At 49.1% G+C, this 10,000-nt stretch overlaps 1 pseudogene; it reads right to left on the bottom strand.

Annotated features, from left to right (window-relative positions):
- Positions 1-5,590: 5,590 nt before the first annotated feature.
- On the bottom strand, positions 5,591-5,659 carry LOC134411813 (U6 spliceosomal RNA; annotated as a pseudogene).
- Between the last annotated feature and the right edge of the window lie 4,341 nt (positions 5,660-10,000).

Here is a 10,000-nt window from a genome sequence, read left to right as displayed (position 1 = left end):
TAACCCGGAACCTAATACGGAACCTAGCACGGAACGTAACACGGAACCTAACAATAACCCTAAACCTAACCCTAACCCTAACCCTAACCCGAACCCGAACCCTAACCCAAACCCGAACCCTAACCCGAACCCGAACCATAACCCTAACCCGGAAACTAACCCTAACCCAGAACCTAACCCTAACCCGGAACCTAAGCCGGAACCTAACACGGAACGTAACCCTAACCCTAACCCGGAACCTAACCCGGAACCTAACCCGGAACCTAACACGGAACCTAACCCGGAACCAAACCCGGAACCTAACCCGGAACCTAACCCGGAACCTAACCCGGAACCCAACCCTAACCCTAACCCGGAACCTAACACTAACCCGGAACCTAACCCTAACCCGGAACCTAACCCTAACCCTAACCCGGAACCTAACCCTAACCCGGAACCTAACCCTAACCCGGAACCTAACCCTAACCCTAACCCGGAACCTAACCCTAACCCTAACCCTAACCCGGAACCTAACCCTAACCCGGAACCTAACCCTAAACCGGAACCAACCCTAACCCGGAACCTAACCCTAACCCGGAACCTTAACCTAACCCGGAACCTAACCGGGTTAGGGTTAGGCAAATATAGAAAGTAGGGATGTGCTCCGCTCCGATTAGGAGCGTAGAAGCAGTAGCGGATTGGCCTGCTCCGCCTTACCCAGAGGCGGAGTAGGAGCGGACCGCGGACCCCCTAGAAGCAAGGCGAAGAGAAGCGACCATTTTTCGGAGCTCCGAGTTCAGTCGGAGCGCTCCGGTCGCCATCTTGAAAACATTTCGCCATAGGATTGCATTGCGGCAAATAATCGCGCATAACTACGTTGTTTTTGAAGCTATCGTTCTGGAAATTCTTGTGCACAGAGAGTCGTGGATGGGGGTCATTTTGAGACCACTCTCACCTCTCTGCGTGCTGTGGTTCACGTGCAATATTTTTTTAAAAATCGGGTCAACCGCGGGGCTCAAACTGCGTTTCGGCTTTTCGCCCATAGGATTGCATTGAGGGAAAGAATCGGGGATAACTGGGGGGGGGTTTAAGCTATCGTTCTGAAAATTCTTGTGCACAGAGAGTCGTGGATGGGGGTCATTTTGAGACCACTCTCAACTTTCTGCGTGCTGTGGTTCACGTGCAATATTTTTTTAAAAATCGGGTCAACCGCAGGGCTCAAACGGCGTTTCGGCTTTTCGCCCATAGGATTGCATTGAGGGAAAGAATCGGGGATAACTGGGGGGGGGTTTAAGCTATCGTTCTGAAAATTCTTGTGCACAGAGAGTCGTGGATGGGGGTCATTTTGAGACCACTCTCAACTTTCTGCGTGCTGTGGTTCACGTGCAATATTTTTTTAAAAATCGGGGTTTGGGTTTTTTTTTTTTATTATTATTATTATTTTGGAAGCGATGACAGGCACATTCAACTCCCAATCCTGATGAGAATTCATCTCCTCAGAAAGCATCCTCCTCCAATCCCAGCGTTGGAGGGGGGACTAAGGCAGACCCACCCTGAGAACTTTCTGTTTTGTGTCTCTTTGTGGGTTGGCGTTCGTGGAGGGAACACTTACTTAGCTAGTGCTCCTGCTTTGGAGATAGATTAATTTAATATAGGTTTAGTTTGGCGCGTGTGTGTGTTTGTTTGCTTCTTTCTGACTTGTAGCTTAGTTTGCCCTGTGTTTTCCCCTTACTTTGATTTAATATAAACTTTATTTTTGAATTTTGGAGTGTGTGGTTGGGTTGGTTGCCCCCCCCCTTCCCTGTATTAAAGCCTGACTGTTCTGCTTTTGTGAAAGCTTTCTTTTGAAAGCATACACACACTTTTTGTCCCATTTCCCTACATTTATATTCTTAAACATATTTTATTATATTCTTTCACATAGTCCATTAGTATATATTCTCATACATATTATATTAGTATTCATATTTTGTTCTTCTTATAGTAGTGGTTGGTTCTTTTTCCCCCTCCCCTCTCTTAAATCCTGATTGTGTTTCCTTCTATCTTCTATATACCAAATATACCAAAAAAATTGGATTCTCTTTTTCTTCTCTGTGTAACTTCGACGGAGTGGGCTGCTTTTGTCAAGTTCAACAGGCAGCCACAGATTGAGCATTTTGGGGAAAGCATACGCACACCATTTCCCTATTCTTAAACATATTATTATTATATTCTTTGACATAGTCTTAGTAGTCTATTAGTATACATTCTCATACATATTAGTAGTAGTATTCATATTTTGTTCTTCTTATAGTAGTGGTTGTCCCATTTCTTGTCCCATTTCCCTACATTTATTAGTAATATTCTAAAACATATTATTATATTCTTGTAGATATTCTTAGTAGTATATTCTCATACATATTAGTAGTAGTATATTTTATTGTTCTTGTCCCATTTCCCTACATTTAAACATATTATATTCTTCTTATACATATTCTTAGTAGTACCTTATACATAGTATTAGTAGTATTAATATTTTGTTAGTCATCATGAAAAGAGAAAGCAGGCGTGCTGAAAGCAGCAAGGCTCAGTCTGCCAGCAGGGCTTCCTCTCCTCCTGTGAAACTCAAACGGGCAACTCCTTGGCTGACTGCTCCAAAACAGAAGCAGGACAAGCAGCAGGCAGAGCCACTCTCTTCTGCAACTTGTGCCCGGCGTTCTCTTTTTGAGGGTGGGAATGGGAAAAGTGCCCGTTTGCAAGAGGCACGTGGCAGCAGTGCCATTAGAGGAGGAGGAGTATCCCCAACTCCTTCATTCTCCTTTCAGCCCACGAGCCCGCTGATGGACCTAGACGAGGTCCTCAGCACAGTGGAGGGGGGGGAGGAGGAGGAGGCGGTGGGCCTCCAGGATGTGGGGGCTGAGGAGGAGCAGCAGCAGGCCGAGGCTCTCTCCCCAGTCTCATCCCACACCCCTGTTTCTGTGGCAACACCAGAGAGCTCAGGCGGGCAATTGGTGGTGTCACCACAGAAACGAAAGACAAGCATCGTGTGGGACCACTTTGAGTTGGGAGCGGATCCCCGCTTTGCTGTCTGTCGCCACTGCAAACTCAGCCTAAGCAGGGGTTCATCGACAGGGCATTATGGAACCAGCAGCATGAAGATGCATCTTCATAGGCAGCACCAGGCGATCTTGCTGGGGAAAGAGGCGGGCAAGGCGACTGGTTCCAGGGGAAAGCCGAAGGCTGCTGCTGGCACTGCCACTCTAAGCTCTCCATCTCCCATCCCCACAAGGGTTAGGCAGGCAACCCTGCAGGACATGGGGTGGGGGAAGTATTGACCCACAAGATGGCGTTTTCCAATGCCCACCCAGGGTGCTACTGTGTTGGGGCATCTGCCGGGACTGACTCCTCCCCAATACTAGATCTATGACATGTCACTCTGCCTGCCCCTCTGCTAGCCTGTCCTCCTCGGTGACCGACTCGCTGGGATGGTTTGCGTTTGCAATGCGTGACTAACTGCAATGCTGGCTTAGAAACCAGCCATCACTTCCTTGTGCCCCCAGAAATGCCCGCAGCCTGCCTGCCTGCCTGCCCGCCTCCCCCGGGGTGCTGCTGTGGTGGGGCATCTGCCAGGACTGACTCCTCGCCTACTCTGCCTGCCTCTCTGCCCGCCTGGTGCCTGGTTTGCTCCCAATCGTCCTCCTCTGTGCCCCTCAAGGCGTAACTGCTGGCTTAGAAAGAAACAACCAGCCATCTTTGCCTCACTTTGCGCCCACTTATGGGTTGGTTTGCTATGCGTTAGTGCTCAAGCCATCCTTGCGGCACTACAATGCATGCTGCCTGCCTGCTTTCCATTGATGGTGCTATATAAATAAATAATAATAATAATAATAATTCTCCCCTTCCCGCCTTGCAGCGATGGTGTATGTGTCTTGCTTTGACTCAGGGGAGAAGTCCTTCCTGCGCTCACTTAGACTTTATCAAATTCAATAATCCCTTTTTCAAATGTGCCAGAAGATTTAGGGTTATCTCGTGGCATGTTGGGATTGCCTTGGAACTGGCCCCATTGAGCTGTCTGCAATTGCAACTTTAAATCCCTGACATACTGGAGTGTTCAAATTTCAAAAGTTCCCCTAACATCAGGGGATGATGGGATTGCCTTGAAACTTGGTGTCCATGGGGACACATGGGTAAGCTGTCATGGGACCAAAGGATAGGTTTCTAACGTGCAAATTGACGTAGTTGTAGAATGGGACTTGATTTGGGGTGAGTTAAAAAGTTTAAGCCGCGCCAAAAATCAGGGGATGATGGGATTTGCTTGCAACTTGGCGTGCATGTGGACACATGGATAAGCTCTCCTGGTGCCGAGTTTGAGGTTTCTAACATGCAAATTGACGGAGCTATCCCAAGGGGTGTGAATGGGGTGCCCGATTTTCATAAATTCCCCAAAAATCAGGGGATGATGGGATTGCCTTGAAACTTGGCGTGCATGTGGACACGTGGATAAGCTATCATGGTGCTGAGTTTGAGGTTTCTAACGTGCAAATTGACGTAGTTGTAGAATGGGACAATTTGGGGTGAGTTAAGCCATGCCAAAAATCAGGGGATGATGGGATTTGCTTGCAACTTGGCGTGCATGTGGACACATGGATAAGCTCTCCTGGTGCCGAGTTTGAGGTTTCTAACATGCAAATTGACGGAGCTATCCCAAGGGGTGTGAATGGGGTGCCCGATTTTCATAAATTCCCCAAAAATCAGGGGATGATGGGATTGCCTTGAAACTTGGCGTGCATGTGGACACGTGGATAAGCTATCATGGTGCTGAGTTTGAGGTTTCTAACGTGCAAATTGACGGAGCTATCTAAAGGGGTGTGAATTAGGGTTATGGGAGGTGCGTTAGAGGGTAGAGCCGCGCCAAAAATCAGGGGATGATGGGATTTGCTTGCAACTTGGTGTGCATGTGGACACATGGATAAGCTGCCCTGGTGCCGAGTTTGAGGTTTGTAACATGCAAATTGACGGAGCTATCCCAAGGGGTGTGAATGGGGTGCCCGATTTTCAAAAATTCGCCAAAAATCAGGGGATGATGGGATTGCCTTGAAACTTGGCGTGTGTGTGTATACGCCCATGAGGTGTCATGGTGCCAAACGTGAGGTTTCTAACTTCAACGGAAAAAAAGTTGTTTACTTTTTTAGCTTTCAATGCAAGCCTATGGGGGGGCAAAAACGGAGCTCCGGATCCGATCCGGAGCTCCGAGCGGAGCGGAGCGGAAGTGGGCGGAGCGGGGGCGGGGCGGAGCGACCCGCTCCGAAAAATGGCGGATCTGCAAGTGAAGCGGAGCGGGGGGTCCGTGCACACCCCTAATAGAAAGCTCTATAAGTTGCTCCGAAAAGACGTTCAGATACCCATTCCGGCAAAAACTCATATTGCGCAAAACGGGCCGTAACAGCAGCTTCCCAATTAGGAAAGTGAACCAGACTCACCAGATGCACATGACAAGGAGGGACAAATATAGAAATCTCAAAAGTTTCTCCAAAACCACATTCAGATACCCGTTCCTGGCAAAAACATGTATTGCGCAAATTGTGCCATAACGGCAACATCCCAATGAGGTATGTGAACCAAACTAACCAGATGCGCTGGGGCCATGCTAATCTTCTCTGTATCGTTCCAACTTTTGTATATGTGTTGCCAAAGCGAGCACAACCCTAACCGTAACCCTAACCCTAACCCTAACGCTAACCCTAACCCTAACCCTAACCCTAACCCTAACCATAACCCTAACCCTAATTTTATCTGTATCGTTCCAATTTTAGTATATGTGCTGCCGATGCGAGCACAACCCTAACCCTAACGCTAACCTTCACCCTAACCCTCACCCTCACCCTAACCCTAACCGTAACGGTAACCGTAACCCTAACCCTAACCCTAACCCTAACCCTAACCCTAACCCTAACCCTAACCCTAACCCCAACCCTAACCCTAAACCTAACCCTAACCCTAACCCTAAGCCTAACCCTAACCCTAACCTTAACCCTAACCCTAACCCTAAACCGGAACCTAACCCTAACCCTAACCCGGAACCAAACCTTATCCCGGAACCTAACCCTAACCCGGAACCTAACCCTAACCCTAACCCGAACCCGAACCCTAACCCGAACCCGAACCATAACCCTAACCCGGAACCTAACCCTAACCCGGAACCTAACCCGGAACCTAACCCGGAACCTAACCCGGAACCAAACCCGGAACCAAACCCGGAACCTAACCTTAATCCTAACCCTGGCCCGGAACCTAACCCGGAACCTAACCCGGAACCAAACCCGAAACCTAACCCGGAACCTAACCCGGAACCCAACCCTAACCCTAACCCGGAACCTAACCCTAATCCGGAACCTATCCCTAACCCTAACCCGGAACCTAACCCTAACCCAGAACCTAACCCTAACCCGGAACCTAACCCTAACCTGGAACCTAACCCAAACCCGGAACCTAACCCTAACCCTAACCCTAACCCGGAACCTAACCCTAACCCGGAACCTAACCCTAACCCTAACACTAACCCTAACCCTAACCCGGAACCTAACCCTAACCCGGAACCTAACCCTAACCCTAACCCTAACCCTAACCCTAACCCTAACCCTAACCCTAACCCTAACCCTAACCCTAACCCTAACCCTAACCCTAAACCGGAACCTAACCCTAACCCGGAACCTAACCCTAACCCTAACCCTAACCCTAACCCTAACCCTAACCCTAACCCGGAACCTAACCCTAACCCGGAACCTAACCCTAACCCTAACCCTAACCCTAACCCTAACCCTAACCCTAACCCTAACCCTAACCCTAACCCTAACGTTAACCCTAACGTTAACCCTAACCCTAACCCTAACCCGGAACCTAACCCTAACCCGGAACCTAACCCTAACCCTAACCCTAACCCTAACCCTAACCCGGAACCTAACCCTAACCCGGAACCTAACCCTAACCCTAACCCTAACCCTAACCCTAACCCTAACCCTAACCCTAACCCTAACCCTAACCCTAACCCTAACCCTAACCCTAACCCTAACGTTAACCCTAACGTTAACCCTAACCCTAACCCTAACCCGGAACCTAACGCTAAACCGGAACCTAACCCTAACCTGGAACCTAACCCTAACCTGGAACCTTAACCCAACCCGGAACCTAACCGGGTTAGGGTTAGGCAAATATAGAAAGCTCTATAAGTTGCTCCGAAAAGACGTTCAGATACCCATTCCGGCAAAAACTCGTATTGCGCAAAACGGGCCGTAACAGCAGCTTCCCAATTAGGAAAGTGAACCAGACTCACCAGATGCACATGACAAGGAGGGACAAATATAGAAATCTCCAAAAGTTTCTCCAAAACCACGTTCAGATACCCGTTCCTGGCAAAAACGTGTATTGCGCAAATTGTGCCATAATGGCAACATCCCAATGAGGTAAGTGAACCAAACTCACCAGATGCACATGACAAGGTGGGGCAAATATAGAAAGCTCCATAAGTTGCCCCGAAACGACGTTCTAACACCTGTTCTTGCAGAAGGGACAAATATAGAAAGCTCTAACAGTTGCCCCCAAACCACGTTCAGAAACCCGTTCTGGGCAAAAATGCGTATTGAGCCCAGCGTACCGTAAAAGCAGCTTCAAAATGATTAAAGTCCACCAAACACACCAGATGCACACAACTAGGTGGGACAAATATAGAAAGCTCCATAAGTTGCACCGAAACCACGTTCAGATGGTTCTTGCGGAAAAGCGTATTGCGAAAATGGTCCGTAACGGCACCTTCCCAATGAGGTAAGTGAACGAAACTCACCAGATGCACATGACAAGTTGGGACAAAGACAGAAAGCTCCAAAAGTTGTCCCCAAACCACGTTCAGATACCCGTTCCGGTCAAAAACGTGTATTGCGCAAAATGGGCCGTAACGGCAGCTTCCCAATGAGGTAAGTGAACGAAACTCACCAGATGCACATGACAAGTTGGGACAAATACAGAAAGCTCCAAAAGTTGCCCCCAAACCACGTTCAGATACCCTTTCCGGCAGAAAACGTGTATTGCGAAAATGGGCCGTAAAGGCACCTGTCCAATGAGGTAATTGAACCAAACTCACCAGATGCACATGACAAGGTGGAACAAATATAGAAAGCTCCAAAAGTTGCCACAAAACCACGTTCAGTTACCCATTCCGGCAAAAACTCATATTGCGCAAAACGGGCCGTAACGGCAGCTTCCCAATTAGGAAAGGGAACCAGACTCACCAGATGCACATGACAATGAGGGACAAATATAGAAATCTCCAAAAGTTTCTCCAAAACCACGTTCAGATTCCCGTTCCTGGCAAAAACGTGTATTGCGCAAATTGTGCCATAATGGCAACATCCCAATGAGGTAAGTGAACCAAACTCACCAGATGCACATGACATCGGAACCTAACCCTAACCTAACCGGAACCTAACCCTAACCCTAACCCGGAACCAAACCTTATCCCGGAACCTAACCCTAACACGGAACCTAACCCTAACCCTAACCCGAACCCGAACCCGAACCCTAACCCGAACCATAACCCTAACCCGGAACCTAACCCTAACCCGGAACGTAACCCGGAACCTAACACGAACCTAACCCTAACCCTAACCCTAACCCGGAACCTAACCCGGAACCTAACCCGGAACCTAACCCGGAACCAAACCCGGAACCAAACCCGGAACCTAACCTTAATCCTAACCCTGGCCCGGAACCTAACCCGGAACCTAACCCGGAACCAAACCCGAAACCTAACCCGGAACCTAACCCGGAACCCAACCCTAACCCTAACCCGGAACCTAACACTAACCCGGAACCTAACCCTAATCCGGAACCTATCCCTAACCCTAACCCGGAACCTAACCCTAACCCAGAACCTAACCCTAACCCGGAACCTAACCCTAACCCGGAACCTAACCCAAACCCTGAACCTAACCCTAACCCTAACCCTAACCCTAACCCTAACCCTAACCCGGAACCTAACCCTAACCCGGAACCTAACCCTAACCCTAACCCTAACCCTAATCCTAACCCGGAACCTAACCCTAACCCGGAACCTAACCCTAACCCTAATCCTAACCCTAACCCTAACCCTAACCCTAACCATAACCCTAACCCTAACGTTAACCCTAACCCTAACCCTAACCCGGAACCTAACCCTAACCCAGAACCTAACCCTAACACGGAACCTAATACGGAACCTAGCACGGAACGTAACACGGAACCTAACAATAACCCTAAACCTAACCCTAACCCTAACCCTAACCCGAACCCGAACCCGAACCCGAACCCGAACCCTAACCCTAACCCGAACCCGAACCATAACCCTAACCCGGAAACGAACCCTAACCCGGAACCTAACCCTAACCCGGAACCTAACCCGGAACCTAACACGGAACCTAACCCTAACCGTAACCCGGAACCTAACCCGGAACCTAACCCGGAACCTAACACGGAACCTAACCCGGAACCAAACCCGGAACCTAACCCGGAACCTAACCCGGAACCTAACCCGGAACCCAACCCTAACCCTAACCCGGAACCTAACACTAACCCGGAACCTAACCCTAATCCGGAACCTATCCCTAACCCTAACCCGAAACCTAACCCTAACCCAGAACCTAACCCTAACCCGGAACCTAACCCTAACCCTAACCCGGAACCTAACCCTAACCCGGAACCTAACCCTAACCCGGAACCTAACCCTAACCCTAACCCGGAACCTAACCCTAACCCTAACCTTAACCCGGAACCTAACCCTAACCCGGAACCTAACCCTAAACCGGAACCTAACACTAACCCGTAACCTAACCCTAACCCGGAACCTTAACCTAACCCGGAACCTAACCGGGTTAGGGTTAGGCAAATATAGAAAGCTCTATAAGTTGCTCCGAAAAGACGTTCAGATACCCATTCCGGCAAAAACTCGTATTGCGCAAAACGGGCCGTAACAGCAGCTTCCCAATTAGGAAAGTGAACCAGACTCACCAGATGC

This window comes from Elgaria multicarinata, chromosome 20 (assembly GCF_023053635.1).
Source record: "Elgaria multicarinata webbii isolate HBS135686 ecotype San Diego chromosome 20, rElgMul1.1.pri, whole genome shotgun sequence".
Lineage (NCBI taxonomy): Eukaryota > Metazoa > Chordata > Lepidosauria > Squamata > Anguidae > Elgaria > Elgaria multicarinata.
This window is presented reverse-complemented; position numbering and strand designations above follow the sequence as displayed.